We start from the raw sequence: 9,950 nt of genomic DNA, 5'->3' as shown, positions 1-9,950 counted from the left end.
ATGAAAGGAGGAGTAAAAAAAGAAACCAAAGGAAGCTGATTTGGAGAGAAGGAAAAGCATAGAGAAGAGAGGATTTTTTTTTTTTTTTTTTTTTTTTTGAGACAGGGCTTTGCTCTGTTGCCCAGGCTCGAGTACAGTGTGGAGTGATCTCAGCTCACTACCACCACCACCTTCTGGGCTCAGGTGATCTTTCCACCTCAGCCTCCTGAGTAGCTGGGATTACAGGCACTGGCCACTAGGCCTGGCTAATTTTTGCATTTTTTGTAGAGACAGGGTTTCGCCATGTTGCTCAGGCTGGTCTCAAACTCCTGGGCTCAAACATTTACCCACGTTGGCCTCTCAAAGTGCTGGATTATGGGCATGAGTCACTGTGCCTGGTATAGAATTTCTTTAAGTTTACTTTACATGTACTGAAATGCACTCATTATAAATGTATTATCTGATGAGTTTTGACAGTTGTGGTGTTAAACAAAATTATGGGAGGCCATTGTTTTAGGCTGAGCTCCTGTAGTAGGCTCCAACAGAACAAACCAAACCAAAATAGAGTCACTCATGGTAAATGCCACATAATCAAACTAAAACTTCGAGGGAGCAAGCAGATAGATCCCCAAACAGACCAGTTTTCCTCAGAACAGGAGATGCCAGTCTACCTGAGTCAGCATAATAAGGAAGTCCCTCTGCTTTAATCGTTAGAAAAAAAAATAGTAACTTGATATTAATCAGTGTTTTTCTATTGTTCTGTTTCCTTGTTTTCATCTTACAAACCCCAGTGTTCTGCCGCAGCTTGATGGGAACGCTCATCCTATTTTGTAGAATGGAGGCTGTCCCAATTCATGAGTCTTAAAGCTAACAGATATATAACCAAATTTGTTGTAATTTTGTCTGTTGACAGTAAATAGCTATGTAACTGCTACTGTGATTAAGATGAGCATTTCTGTCACTCCACAAAGTTCCCTTCTATCCTCTTTCTGTCACTAAAGGTTAGATTTGTCTTTTCTCATTTCATATTAATAGAATCATACAGTATGTACTATTCTGTGGCTTCTTTTGCTTCTTGTAATATTTTTGAGATTCATTTACGTATCAGTAATTTGGTCTTTTTTATTGCTGATGTGTTTATTGCAGAGATATACACAACTTGTTTATTCATCTATTGATAAACATTTGAGCTGTTTTCTGTTTGGGACTATTATGACTGACACTATACTAATTAGTATACAGATTCTTGGACATCGATTTTTATTTCTCTTGAAGAAAATACTTAAAACTGCAGTAGGCTGGATACAGTGGCTAATCCCAGAACTTTGGGAAGCCAAGGCAGGTGAATCACCTGAGGTCAGGAGTTCGAGACCAGCCTGACCAACAAGATGAAATCCCGTCTCTATTAAAAATACAAAAAATTAGCTGGGCGTGGTGGCAGATGCCTGTGGTCCTAGCTATTTGGGAGGCTGAGGCAGAGAATTGCTTGAACCTGGGAGGTGGAGGTTGCAGTGAGCTGAGATTCTGCCACTGCACTCTAGCCTGGGAAACAAGAGTGAAACTCCATCTCAAAAAACTAACAAACAACAACAACAACAACAACAACAACAAAAACAACTGCAATAGCTAGGTTATATGGCAAGTGCATGTTTGACTTTATAAGAAATTGCCAAGCTATTTTCCTGAGTGGCTATACTGTTTTACATACTCCCCAGCAATGTATGAGTTTGAGTGCCTTAAAGCCTCCTCAACACTTGGTATTTTCAAGATTTTTTTTTTTTTGAAACAGATTCTTGCTCTGTCACCCAGGCTGGAGGACAGTGGCACCATCTTGGCTCACCGCAACCTCCGCCTCCTGGGTTCAGGCAATTCTCCTGCCTCAGCCTCCTGAGTAGCTGGGATTACAGGTACGTGCCACCATGCCCAGCTAATTTTTTGTATTTTTAGTAGAGACAGGGTTTCACCATATTGACCAGGATGGTCTCGATCTCTTGACCTCGTGATCCACCCGCCTCGGCCTCCCAAAATGCTGGGATTACAGGCGTGAGCCACCGCGCCCGGCTCATATATTTTCAATATTAGTCCTCTGTCAGACACTGCAAATATTTCTTCTCAGTCTATGGCTGGCTTTTTCATTTTCTTATTTGTGTTTTTTGAAGAACAGAAACATTTAATTTTGAAGTCTAATTTGTCATTTTTTTTCTCTAATGATCCATGTTTTGATGTCTTTTTGTTTTTCGTGGGGATAGAATCTTACTCTGTCACCCAGGCTGGAGTGCAGTGGAGTGGTGCAATCACTGCTTACTGCAGTCTTGACTTCCTGGGCTCAAGCCATCGTCCCGTCTCAACCTCCCAAGTAGCTGGAACTACAGGCGCATACCACCATGCCTGGCTAATTGTTATATTTTTTGTAAAGACATTGGCCAGGCTGGTCTAGAACTTCTGGGCTCAAGTGATCCAGATCAAATAACCCACTGTGGCCTCCCAAAGTGTTGAAATTACAGGCATGAGCCACTGCTCCTGGCTGGTTTTGGCATCTTAATATCTTAAAAAATCTTTACCTACCCCAAGATTGCAAAGATTTTCTCTACTTTTGTTCTCTAGAAGTTTTACAGTTTTAACGTTCTGATTTAGGTCTGTCATCCATTTCAAGTTCATTTGAATGTATGGTATGAGGTAAAAATTACCTCATTTTTATCCTAATGTATTTCCAGTTGTTAAAAGAACATTTGTTTAAAAGTCTGTTCTTTCCCCATTAAATTGCTTTGGCACCTTTAAAAAAGTTCAATAGATCAATAGATCAATTTTGCAACTATTTTTAGTGTATAAAAATGCAACTGATTTTTGAGTGTTGATTTTTCTGCAACTTCAGTAAATTTGTTTATTAGTTCTAACTTTTTTTTTCCTTAGATTTTTTTTTTTTTTTTTTTTTTTGAGACAGGGTCTCACTCAGTTGCCCAGGCTGTAGTACAGTGGCAAGATCATGGCTCACTGCAGTCTTGACCTCCCAGGCTCAATTGATCCTCCCACCTCAGCCTCCCAAGTAGTTGAGACTGCAGGCACATGCCACCAGGTTCAGCTAATTTTTTTTAAAAAAAACAACAACATAGAAATAAGGTCTTTCTATATTTCCCAGGCTGGTCTCAAACTCCTGGGCTCAAGTAATCCTCCCACCTTTACCTCCTAAAGTGCTGAGATTACAGGTGTGAGCCACTGCACCTGAACTTTTTAGAAATTTTAGGGCTTTCTACATAAGTTATCAGCAGACAGGGATAATGTTATTATTTTCCAATTTCTATGTCTTTTATTTTTTAAAAATTAATTACATTTATTTTAATTAATAAATAAAAATTGTACATATTTATCATGTACAGCATGATTTTTTGAATTATGTATACATTGCAAAATAGGTAAATCAAGCTAATTCACATGTATTACCTCACATACTTATCTTTTTTGTGGCGAGAACACCTAAAGTCTACTCTTTTAGCAATTTTCAAGAATAAAATACACTGTTATCACTTATAGTCATCATGTTGTACAGCAGATCTCTTGAACTTATTCCTCCTGCCTAACTGGTCAACATCCCAAACCTCCACTGCTTTATTTCTTTTTCTTGTCTGATTGCTCTGGCTAGAAGTTCCAGTACTATGTTAAATAGTAGCAATGACAGTGGGCATCTTTGCCTTATTCCTGGTCTTAGATGAGCATGTGATTTTAATTGAGCATATTAATCACTTGGAAGGCATTTACAAAATTTTGCTAGATTTTCCTCTTGAGATTTGCTTTTTAGCAAGTGGTTATATTGTAGATAATCCCCTCAAATTAAAGGTTATGTGGAAGCTCCGTTGCGCAGTTAATTAATTTTTGAAATATGTAAGTTTCCTTTATACTTGCATTGAGGTCGACAACATGCTATTGGAACTGTAGTTTGAACTTGAATAATATATCTAGTGCAAAATTGTGTCAGGATGAAGATCTCACTTCTTATTTTAGCTTTTGTTAGTACTAGAAGTAGATAAAGCAGATTGACATTACTTATGATTCAAACATTTGTTATGGTCAAAATGATTGTGTTAGTCTATTTGTGCTGCCATAACAAAATGTCGTAAACTGGGTAATGTAGAAAGAAGAGAAATCTGGCTGGGTGCAGTGTCCCACATCTGTAATCCTAGCACTTTGGGAGGCCAAAGCAGGTGCATCACCTGAGGTCAGGAGTTTGAGACCAGCTTGGCCAACATGGTGAAACCCTGTCTCTACTAAAAATACAAAAATAGCCAGGTGTAGTGGTGGGTGCCTGTAATCCCAGCTACTAGGTGGCTGAGGCAGGAGAATTGCCTGAACTTGGGAGACGGAGGTTGCAGTGAGCCTAGATCGTGCCACTGCACTCTAGCCTGGGCAACAGAGTGAAACTCTGTTCCCTCACACACCTACCCCTGAGAAATTTATTGCTTACGCTTCTGAAGGCTACAAAGTCCAAAATTAAGGAACCAACATTTGGTGTCTGGTGAGGGTTGCTGTCTGCTTCCAAGATGGTGCCTTGTTGCTGTGCTCTCACCTGGTGGAAGGTGGAAGGGCAAAAAAGGGACTGAGCTGATTCCCTCAGCCCTTTTATAAGGCAATAATCTATTTATGATGGCGGAGCCCTTGTGACTTAATCACTTTCCCAAGGACCCCATCTCTTAATACCATTATGATAGGGATAGCATTTCAACATGAATTTGGGAGGGGACACAAATGTTCAAACAGTAAAAGCCCACCCCGGGGCCCTTTAAATTTGTGTTTTTCTAATATTCAAAATACATTCATTCCAGCCTAATGGCCCCGAAAGTCTTAACTCATTCTAGCATCAACTTTAAAATTTAAGTTCAAAGTCTTATCTAAATATCATCTAAATCAGATATGCATAAGACTCAGGGTGAAACTCAAAATGTGATTCATTTACAGGAAAATTTATCTCTAATGGTAGCTTGTGAAATAAAACAAATTATATCCTTCGAAAATAGAATAATGGGAAAGGCATAGGATAGACATTTCCATTCCTAAAAGGGAGAAAAAGGAAAGAAGCAAGGGGTATTAAATCCCAAGTGAGTCCAGAAACCAATGAGGCAAACAACATTTCTTCTTGAGGCTCGAGAATAATCTTTGACTCCACATTTTGGCTTCCAGACACAGACACACTGGAGTAGAGATTGGGTCCCCAGTCCCCCAGGAGACGCCACTACCATACCTTTTCTGGATGAAGCCCACACTGCAGCCCTCAGGAGTTGGAGTTGGTTGCTTGTGGTTCTCCCAGGCTGGCATTGCATGCTGGTGGCTCTATAGGTTTGGAGTCTTTAAGGGTGGCTCTGTTGCATGGGCTCACTAAGCAATGCCATAGTGAGGGCTCTCTGCAGTGGTCTTGACCTTGTGACTCTGCTGGGCATTGCTGTAGTGGGGACTTTCTGCCACAACCCTGCCTTGTCGAAGTTCAGAGCTTTAAGACTCTGAGGTTGTGAGGCATCCTTTGAAATTCAGTTGAAGGCAACCATGCTTCCACTGTTCTTGCATTCTGCATGCCTGCAGAGTTAGCATCACATGGATGCCACTAAGGTTTACATACTGTGCCTTCTGGATTGTTGACCTGAGCTGTATCTGGGCCCCCAAAGCCCCAGCTAGGGTGGCTGAGGAGTACTGCATCAGAATTCAGGGAGCAGAAGCTTGGGGTGGCCCTGGGCAGTGAATCCCAAGGTCCCATGGCTGCCCTGGGATCCTCCTTTGAAACTGTTCTTTCCTCAAGGTCCTAGCACTCTGGACCTGTGATAAGAGTGTCAGCCTCAAAGATCTCTGCAGTGCCTTTGGGGTCACTCTCTCATTGTCTTGATGACTGGCATCTGGTTTCCTTCTGTTCATGCTAATGTCCTTAGCAATATTTTGTTTGGTCACACCTTGATGTTCTTGCTCAAACACACTTTTTCATTTTTAATAACATGGCTAGGCTGAGCATTTTTCTTATCTTTAACCAGGCTTGAGTGCAGTGGCACAATCCTGGTTCAGCTACAGCCTTGACCTCCTTGTCTTGAGTAATCCTCCAACAGCAGTCTCCCAAGTAGCCAGGACTACAGGTATGTACCACCATGCCCGGCTAATTTTGTTTATTTTCTGCAGAGATGAGGTCTTATTATATTGCCTAAACTGATCTCAAACTCCTGGTCTTGACTGATCCCTCTGCCTTAGCCTCAAAATGCTGGGATTATAGACACGAGCCATTGCACCTAGCCCTATGTTCCTCTTTTGACATAAATTCTGTGTTTAATTCATTTTTCTCTTTCTTTATTTTATTTTATTTTTTTAATTAGAAAAAGTATTTATTTCTGCTCCTTTCATACATCTTATTGTTCAGGAAACAGTCTTACATGTATATCTGAAGTAATCTACCATCACACACTCCAGTTAAAGGCAAAGCACCATAGGTAAAGCTAATCAGCTGTCCAGAGTTCTCAGCTTATGGAATCTTGCTTCTTGATTTTATGCTAATTTCTGAAAATCAGGATGTCATTTCCAAAAAATGTTAAGGGGGTTATAAAAAATAATCACTTTACTTGGTATTATAGTTGTAGATATGGAGTATATTTTCTTTAAGAAATGAAAAACTAAGAATAAAATGCCACTCAGCATCATTGGTATAGCAGTAGTTCAGCAGGAAAAAAAATACTGTGGTCAACTTGTCTCTTTAAACCAAGAAAGAAATTCTAGTCCAAGTTTCAATATACTTCCTGCTTTTTCACTAGATATTTCTTTTACTGCTGCTCTTCATTCTTTTCACATTTCACATTAGAGGGTTGGTACAGCCTTTAAACTTCCTTGACAGGAGCAAAGCCAGTATCCACTGATTTCTTCTCAAAGGCACTCTAACCCATCAGATAGCCTGGCAGTTTCATTCTCATGAATACTCTAGCCATGAAAAAACTCAATAGAACACAGATGAATCCAATGAATAGAAGAAGAAATCTATTGAGTTTGGGGATATTTGGTGCATTTTAGGTCCAGGATTATGAAACCTAAACCTCCCATTGTAAACAGGAAGCTGGATGCAAGTCCTTCCATAATATATTGTCCATTTACTCTGTAGGCCAAGAAAGCTACTGGCCTCTGATACCCATGCTCATCAGTCATAGAGCCAACACTTGGTGGTTCAACAATAACATCATAAATTATTCCTCCGGTGATGAGGAAGTAAGACACCACCACCAGAGCATACACAGCCATGGCCGACGGCATGTGCAGCCAGGGCGGCTTCTTCAGCTTCAGGTTGGGACATTCCAGCACTAAGAACGGGACACGGTACAAAGTCTCCATGTTGGTGGCAGCCCTCTTTCTTAATTTTATTATAAACAGTCAAGAGAAGCTATGCAGCACCCCAGAACACTTTGGTTAGAGATTTCTTCTATTGAATATCCTAGTTTATCGCTCTTAAGTTCTGATTTTCACAAATATGGACACTAACATAATTCAGCCAAGTTCTTTTCTAGTTTGCAACAAAGATGGCCTTTCCTCCAGTTTCCAATAAGATATTCCTTATTTTCATGTAAGGTCTCATTAGAATGGGCTTTACTGTTCATATCTCTACCAGCATTCTGATTACAACCACTTAGATAATCTCTAAGAAGACTGAGGCTCTCTCTCTATAGCTTTCCTCTTCTTCTGAGCCCTAACCAGAATTGCCTTTAATGTGCTGTTCATGGCTGTTTCTAGTATGCGGTTCAAAATTAATCCAGTCTCTACCAGTTACCCAGATCCAAAACTGCTTCCATATTTTTAGTAAGGTTTTGTTTCCAAAAAAAGAGAAAAGAAATAAGGTAGTCTTCTAATCCATTAATATGAAGCATATTTACATGTGTTTAGACCTTCACTAATTTCTTTAACCAGTGTTTTCTAGTTTTCAGAGTACAAATCTTACGTTTCTATGGTAAACTCATATCTGAGTATTTTATTCTTCCTGATGTTATTGTCAATTAGATTGTTTTCTTAATTGCCTTTCAGGTTGTTCATTGCTAGTGTATCCAAATAGAACATTTTTGTATGTTGATCTCATATACGCAATTTTGCTGAATTTATTACTTATAATACTGTTTTAAAATAATTTTTAGGATTTTCAATATATAAAATCATTTCATCTGCAAATAGAGATCATTTACTTCTTCCTTTCCAGTCTAGATGCCTTTTATTTATTTTTTCTCACCTAATTGCACAGGCTATAATTTCCAGTATAGTGTTGAATAGAAGTGGCAAAAGTGGGCATCTTTGTCTTGTTCCTAATACTAGGGGACAACTTTCAGTTTTTCACTATTATTATTCATTTTTGAGTGAAATCTTCCTAAGTTCTATGAGCTTTTCTATGAAATTAATGAACCTTGGAGGAGGTCATGGGAACTCCTGATTTGTAGCTAGCAGTCAGAAATACAGATGGAATGTGGAACTTGCAAGTGGTGTCTGATGTGGAAGAAGTCTTGTGGGACTGAGCCCTTTAACCTGTGAGATCTGATGCTAACCCAATGGGTGTCTGCAGAGAATTAAAGAATTGCTTGGTGTAGAAAAACCATATGCATACTTATCCACATTTGGTATGGAGATAAATAGTTTTTTCTTACAAGTCCATACCTGCTTTCCCTTTGTCTCCTGTTGCAAAGATTGACAACTCTCTCTTGCTGTCCTGGAGATGGAAGGCAAATAATGGGTCCATTGTTCCACAGGTTCCCCCTTTTTCAAAGTATTTCAGTGTACTTAGAGCAGTTGGGACTTATGCAGTTGAATGATTAATGGACAAGTGTTTTAAAATCTAGTGTCTTTAGCCTAGTATTACAGAGATTTTCATTTATGTAAGATAAATTAATCCTTCAATCATATGAAGAATAATGCCCCATATGAAGAATAATTCCATTAAGATCTTAAAGCACTTCATTGAAAATTAACATGTTATCAATAAACAGAGGTTCCTAACTTTTACAGAATGGGAAATGACCATGGTCTAGTATAGTTACACTTTAGCAGAGGTCTAGGTACTCAAGGAACAGTTCTTGATCTCTGAAGAATTAGAAAAAACATGTAAAAAGTTTACAGAAATTCTCAAGTTTGCCCTATTAGACTGACTTTTTAAAAACAGCAATCTAATGCTGGTCAGAAGGTCACCATTTCTCTCTTCAGAGCCTTACTTTTCTTTTGTGCCTGTGTGCATGTGTGTGTATGTGTGTAAGTATTTTTGGTAGAGATGGGATCATACTACATTCCCCAGGCTGGTTCCAAACTTGTGGACTCAAGCTATCCTCCAGCCTTGGTCTCCCAAACTTCTGAGATTATAGGCATGAGCCACCACACCCTAGAGCCTCGGTTTTAGCCCACATAGCTAAAGCTGGAAATGTATTGATGACTAAATATGATAGGCCATGCCAGAAATTAATATGGAAATATGCTTAAAATATGGTCCCTATGAAGAGAGAAAAACATTCTAGGAGAAGAGAGCAGTGCAGCCAAGTATTCTATGTGGACCATGCTCAGGAATTTTGGGAATTGGGATATTACTGATCTTTGCAAGTATAATTTTAGGGCACTGGTGGGACCTTGAGTAATTCTATGGAGGGATAAATGTGAGGGAGGATGTAGATTAAAAGTGTTTGAAAAATCTGGATTAAATATTAAGAGAGAGAGAGGGTGCAGATGGGTAGGGCACAGGACTTTTTTTTTTTTTTTAATTTTTTTGAGATGGAATCTTGCCCTGTCAACCAGGCTGGAGTGCAATGACACAATCTTGGCTCACTGCAACCTCAGCCTCCTGGATTCAAGTGATTGTCCCTGCCTCAGCCTCCCAAGTAGCTGGGATCACAGGTACCTGCCACCATGCCTGGCTAATTTTTGTATTTTTAGTAGACACGGGGTTTTGCCATGTTGCCCAGGCTGGTCTCAAATTCCTGACCTCATGTGATTCACCTGCCTTG

General features: G+C 39.6%; 1 pseudogene; it reads right to left on the bottom strand.

Annotated features, from left to right (window-relative positions):
• Positions 1-6,935: 6,935 nt before the first annotated feature.
• Positions 6,936-7,349, bottom strand: LOC101052965 (oligosaccharyltransferase complex subunit OSTC pseudogene; annotated as a pseudogene).
• Between the last annotated feature and the right edge of the window lie 2,601 nt (positions 7,350-9,950).

This window comes from Saimiri boliviensis, chromosome 13, assembly GCF_048565385.1.
Source record: "Saimiri boliviensis isolate mSaiBol1 chromosome 13, mSaiBol1.pri, whole genome shotgun sequence".
Lineage (NCBI taxonomy): Eukaryota > Metazoa > Chordata > Mammalia > Primates > Cebidae > Saimiri > Saimiri boliviensis.
The sequence above is the reverse complement of the archived record's forward strand: the minus strand, read 5'-3'. Positions and strand labels throughout refer to the sequence as shown.